A 6,301-nucleotide genomic window follows, 5' to 3' on the forward strand; every position below is an offset into this window, starting at 1 on the left:
ACCACAGGCCCTTTCTGGGTCGTCCTGTCCCCAGGCTGGCTTCCTCTGCCCACACTGCTCTTGGCGGCAGACACAGCCCATCCCAGCTGCTCGAGTCTCTGTGTCGGCTGCCCTGTTGGCAGGACACGTCTAGGATGGTAACTGCATTTCCCACCGGACGTCATGAGACCCTAGCTGCTCACAGGTTCATTTTCTGCTTCTGAACTGGCTGCCCCTGCAGCCTTTGTAGGAGGAAGGGAGACAGAACGCTTACAAGGGGCTCAAGGGGGAGGGTGCGATCATGGCATTTTTAGTTCTAAGCGTTTTTCTTTCTTTTATTTTGGCAGACTCTTGTAGGTTTTCTCTGTCTAATATCATGGTATCTGCACATGGAAACAACTTTACTTCCTCTTTTCTGATTTGGATGTCTTGTTTTTTTTTCTTGCCTAATTGCTCTGACACTGGCTTCCAGTACTATGTTGAATAAAAGTGGTGAGAATGGACATCCTTTCTTGTTCCTGATCTTTGAGATAAAGCTTTCAGCGCTTCACCTGTGAGTATGATGTTAGCTGTAGGCTTTTCATACCTGGCCTTTATTATGTTGAGATACATTACCTCTATACCTAGTTGGATGAGAATTTTTGTTGTAAAAGTATGTTGAATTTTGTCAAATGTTTGCTCTGCATCAATTGAGGTGACAATATTATCTTTATCATTCATTTTTGCTAATGTGATAAATCACAATAATTAACCTGTCAATGTTTAGCCATTGTTGCATTACTGAAAAAAATCCCACTTGATCATGGTGTGTAATCTATTCAAAGTATTATTTAAATGACTTTGCTTGTATTTTACTGAGGATTTTTGCATCTGTGTTAAGCAAAGATATTGGCCTGTGATTTCTTTTCTTGTAATGCCTTTTTCTGGTTTTGGTATCAGGGTAATGTTGGTCTCATAAAATCAGCTTGGAAGCATTTCTTCTTGTTCTATTTTTTGGAAGAGTTTGAGGAGGATTGGTGTTAATTCTTCTCTGAATGTCTGGTAGAATTAATCAGTGAAGCTATCTGATCTTTGTAGTCTCTGTTTAATTCGAGTCTGGTCTGATCTTTATTTCCTTCCTTCTACTAAATTTGGGCTTAGCTTATTCTGCTTCAGGTGTAAAGTTCCTTGAGGTGTAAAGTTCTTTGAGGTGTAAATTTAGTTGTTTACTTTAAATATTTCTTTTTCTTTCTTTTTTAATGTTTTAAGTTGTGAAAGTATGGTAACACATTTACCTGAGACTTGGAAAACACAGAATAAAGTTACATGTAATTCCACTACATATTACAATTTTTAAAAATTATTTTTAAGTGGAGGATAATTGCCTTATAAGGCTGTGTTTGTTTCTGCCATATATCAACAGGAATTGGCCTAGGTATACATATGTCCCCTCTTGAAATTCCCTCCCACTTCCCACCGCATCCCACCCCTCTAGCTGTCACAGAGCACCGGGTCGGAGCTCCCTGCATCATAGAGCAGATTTCCACTGGCTGTCTGTCGCCTGTGGTGATACACATGCTTCAGTGCTGCTTTCTCAGACGGCCCCACCTGCCCGCTCCCCACCGAGTCCACGGGTCTGTTCTCTGTGCCTCGTTTGCTGCCTTGCACACGGCTCATCAGCACCATCTTCCTAGACTCCATATACACGTGTGTGTTAGTATATAATCTTTGTCTTTCTCTTTCTGATTTACTTCACCCATATAATAGGCTCTAGGTTCATCCACCTCGTTAGAACTGAGTCAAATGCTGTCCTTTTTATGGCTGAGTAATATTCCATTATGTATATGTACCACAGCTTTCTTATCCATTTGTTTGTTGATGGACATCTAGGTACAATTATTTTTAAAGTAGATAAATTAAGATTTTTAGTTGGAGTTTCAATATCAAGGACTCAAAAATTAATAGAACAAATATACAGAGAAGTAGAAAGATATAGCAAACCTGAGAAGCACTATGAACCAATTCAACATAATTAAGATTTATATAGTTTTCACACAGCAGTAGGATACAAATTCTACTCAAGGTCCCAAAGACTATGAACTAGGAGATACTGAAACACATCTGGAGACATAAAACCAGGTGCAAAAAACTCATGGTCTAAAGACTGAAATCATACAGAGTCTGTCCTCCTATCACTGTGAAATTATGTCTGTTTTCTTAACGCACATTCTTATTGCTATAAACTTCCCTTTTAGAACTACTTTTGCTACATCACAGATGTTTTAGAATGCTGTCCTTCCATTTTCACTTGTCTCTCAACACTTTAAAATGTCTTTTTTATTCTCCTTTGACCCATTTCTTGCTCAGTAGCCTGCTATTTCATCTCCATGTATTTGTGAATCCTCCATTTTCTTCTTGCAATTGACTTACAGTTTCATTTCACTGTGGTTGGAGAAGATACTTGATGCAACTTCAATTTTCTTAATTTGTTGACCTATTTTGTTGATCTACCTATCCTGAAGCATGTTTCATGTGTACTTGAGAAGAACATGTATTCTGCTGCCACTAGATGAAATGTTCTATTGAAATATATGTCCTTTGGGTCCACCAGGTCTAGTGTGCAATTTAAGCACAATATTTATTTATTGACTTTCTGTCTGGATGATCTATTTGTTGTTAAAAGTGAGGCATTGCTGGTATTAATATTATTAGTATTGCATGCTATTATGGTATTGTTCTTTATTTCTCCTCTCAGATCTGTTAATATTTGCTTTATATATTTAGTTGTTCCAATGTCAGATGCATAAATATTTACAACTGTTATGTCCTCTTGATAAACTGACTCCTTTATCATTATATAATGACTTTTTTTATCTCATTGAAGTCTTTGGCTTGATGTCTATTTTTTCTGACACGTGTATATATAAAGTCTTCTGTTTTTAAGTTTTCACTGCATGTAGTATCTTTTTCTGTCCCTTCACTTCCACCCTACTTCTGTCCTTAAAGCTGAGATGAGTCTTTTGGAAGCAACATACAGTTGGACCTTATTTTTTTTTAATCCATTCTGTCATTCTGTCTTTTGATTGAAGAATTTAATCCATTTACATTTAAAGTAATCATCAGTGAATATGGACATACTGCCGTCATTCATTCATTATTTTCTGGTTGCTTTGTGTTCCCTTGAGTCTTTACTCCTCTTTGACCTCTGTGCTCAGCCCAGGTGGACAGCCAGGTCAGTCCTTGCTCACCAATTAAGAATTGCTTCTCTGTTCGCTCAAGTTCTGTGGGTCTCAAGGGCACAGGTCCTGTTGACTTTCAGAGCTAGTTGATTTGGTGGCCTGGCCCTCCGGTGGGAGTGTTGAAAGCTGGGGCACCAGATGTGGAATCTAAACCTTTTCCTCTTCGTGGGGAAGGTGGGAGGTGGGAGCTCTCTCCAGAACGTATGGCCCGGGACCAAAGACGAGAGGGGCTTGCCTTTGCTACCAGACTAGAAGTGGGTATGTTCTCCAGGACTCTTGCCTGGAACATCCCATGGACAGAGGAGCCTGGTGGGCTGCAGTCCATGGGGTCGCTAAGAGTCGGACACAGCTGAGCGACTTCACTTTCACTTTTCACTTTCATGCACTGGAGAAGGAAATGGCCACCCGCTCCAGTGTTCTTGCCTGGAGCATCCCAGGGACGGGGGAGCCTGGCGGGCTGCCGTCTATGGGTTGCATGGAGTTGGACACGACTGAAGCGACTTAGCAGCAGCAGCAGCAGCAAGGTCTCACTTACCTGAAGAGCAGGCGTCCCTCAGCCAGTCTCTGGACCTGTTTCCAAGGGAACTGCCCCCCGAGCAGCTGCGAGTCTGGCGTGCCTGCGGGAGGACGGGAGGCAGGAGTCTCCAGCGTCGCCGCCCCTGCTGGCTCCGGCCTTGCCGTCCTTCTCAACACGCTCCTGTGTTGGCGCACCGGGAAACACCTGCCACTCTGCAGACCTTGATCTGACTTCCTGCACATCCTGGTTTTCTCCAATACACCTTCATGTTAGCAAAACTTTTGAATACCCTTCTGAATTAACTGGTAAAATGTAGGATGAATGAATACTACCCTTAGGTAGATTTTTGGCTGATTGAATCACTACGTACGCCTAGAAAGAGGGAGTGATTTTTTCAGTGTGGAAACAATTGATTAGTGAAATGTTATGGGGGTACACGGATCTTTCACTCAGAATTACTGTCAATCAATGACTCGGATACAGGTAGGAAAGAAACACATCGAATTTGCTGATTTGTAAGATCTGAGATGGATAAGTACTAGTGTAGATAATGCTCAAGATTCTGTGTTATTTCATGTGGTTGGAATTCTGCATTGAAAGCAGCAAGACACAGAAGAACATGATAAACACGTGGGCTGCAGGCCACGTCCTGACTAGTGTCTGGCAGAGATGCGATGTGAGTCACATACATAATTTAAACCTTTCTAGTAGTCACCCTTGAGAAGGTCAAAGGAAACTGGGAAAAGCAATCTTCAAGATTTTTAACTCTAGGGACTTCCCTAGTGGTCCAGTGGTTAAGGCTTTGCCTTCCACTGCAGGATGTGTCAGTTCAATCCCTGGTTGAGAAACGAAGCTCTCACATGACTTGTGGCCAAAAAACCAAACGATAAAAGAGAAGCAATAGCATAAGAAATTCAATAAAACCTTTAAAAATGGTCCACATAAAAAAAATTTTTTAAATAATTTATAACTCAGTATATCCAAAATGTAACTATTCCAACATGTAACCAATATAAAAATTAATGAAATATTTTATCATTTTTGTACTAAGTCTTCAAAAGCATATGTGCATTGGATATTTATAGCACATCTCAGTTTAGACTAACCACACTTCAGATGTTCCACCACAAGTCAAGAAACTGATACATGTAAAAGTTATCAAATAAATGTAACTGATCATGTAAAGCAATTATCCTCCAATTAAAAGTTGTTATTTAATCACTAAGTTCTGTCCAACTCTTTGAGACCCTATGGATTGCAGCACGCCAGGCCTCCCCGTCCTTCACTATCTCCCAGAATTTGTTCAAACTCATGTCCATCGAGTTGGTGATGCCACCCAACCATCTCATCCTCTGCCGTCCCCTTCTCCTCCCACTTTCAGTCTTTCCCAGCATCTGCATTTTTTTCAGTGAGTCATCTCTTCAAGTCAGGTGGCCAAAGTACTGGAGCTTCAGCTTCAGCCTCAGTCCTTCCAATGAATATTAAGGGTTGATTTCCTTTAGGATGGACTGGTTTGACCTCCTTGCTGTTCAAGGGACTCTCAAGAGTCTTCTCCAGCACCAGTATGAAAGCATCAGTTCTTCAGCACTCAGCCTTCTTTACCATCCAACTCTCACATCTGTACATGACTACTGAAAAACCATAGTTTTGACTAGATGGACCTTAAAAATAAATAAAATTTTTAAAACAATGATAAAAAAATCATGAAAATCTGAAATTTAAAAAAAAATGTGAAAGTGAAAATCACTCAGTCATGTCCAACTCTTTGCAACCCCATGGACTGTATAGTCCATGGAATTCTCCAGCCCAGAATGCTGGAGTGGGCAGCCGTTCTCTTCTCCAGGGGAATTTTCCCAACCCAGGGATCGAACCCAGGTCTCCCACACTGCAGGTGGATTCTTTACCAGCTGAGCCACAAGGTCAGCCCAAAGGAAAAAATGTGAAAGTGAAAGCGAGGTCGCTCAGTCGTGTCTGACTCTTTGTGACCCAATGAACTGTAGCCTACCAGTCTCCTCTGTCCATGGAATCTTCCAGGCAAGAGTACTGGAGTGGGTTGCCATTTCCTTCTCCAGGGATCGAACCCAGGTCTCCCGCATTTCAGGCAGACGCTTTACTGTCTGAGCCACAAGGCCAGCCCAGGGGAAAAACCTGTAACCGATCACATGTTTAATGTAAGCCACTATAATAGGTAATCCAAACTTGGGTGACGCTAGTTATGCGGTGTATTAACTATGTATTGCCAAAATAACACTGTAAAAAAACTCCGCACTGAAACCTCAGGGGGATGTAACACTAACCGCGTATTATTGCTCCCAAGCCTGCAGGTCAGCCAGCTGGTTCCTGATGGGGCCAGAGTTGACTGAGCCACGCCTGCCCCAGCCAAGAGGTCAGCCAGTGCTGACCAGTGCAGGGTGGCCTTGGCCGGGGCGGCCCGCCCGTAGGTAGCCGCGTGTCCTCTCGTCCTCCCCAGCGTCGCCCGAGCCGCCCGCAGGGGAGGGGACGCTTCCGACAGGACGTCTCAGGGGCTGGGCTCAGGACTGCACTCCATCCCTTTGCCACATGCGCCAAGGCAGGCTCACCGGCCGGG

At 42.6% G+C, this 6,301-nt stretch overlaps 1 long non-coding RNA gene across 1 annotated transcript in view; it reads left to right on the forward strand.

Annotated features, from left to right (window-relative positions):
• The window catches only part of LOC139033045 (uncharacterized), a 22,520-nt gene continuing 16,219 nt past the window's right edge, over positions 1 to 6,301 (forward strand). The window contains exon 1 of the long non-coding RNA XR_011485669.1: positions 1 to 532. This is a non-coding gene — a long non-coding RNA (uncharacterized lncRNA). The remainder of the gene's footprint in view (positions 533 to 6,301) is intronic.

This window comes from Odocoileus virginianus, chromosome 34 (genome assembly GCF_023699985.2).
Source record: "Odocoileus virginianus isolate 20LAN1187 ecotype Illinois chromosome 34, Ovbor_1.2, whole genome shotgun sequence".
Lineage (NCBI taxonomy): Eukaryota > Metazoa > Chordata > Mammalia > Artiodactyla > Cervidae > Odocoileus > Odocoileus virginianus.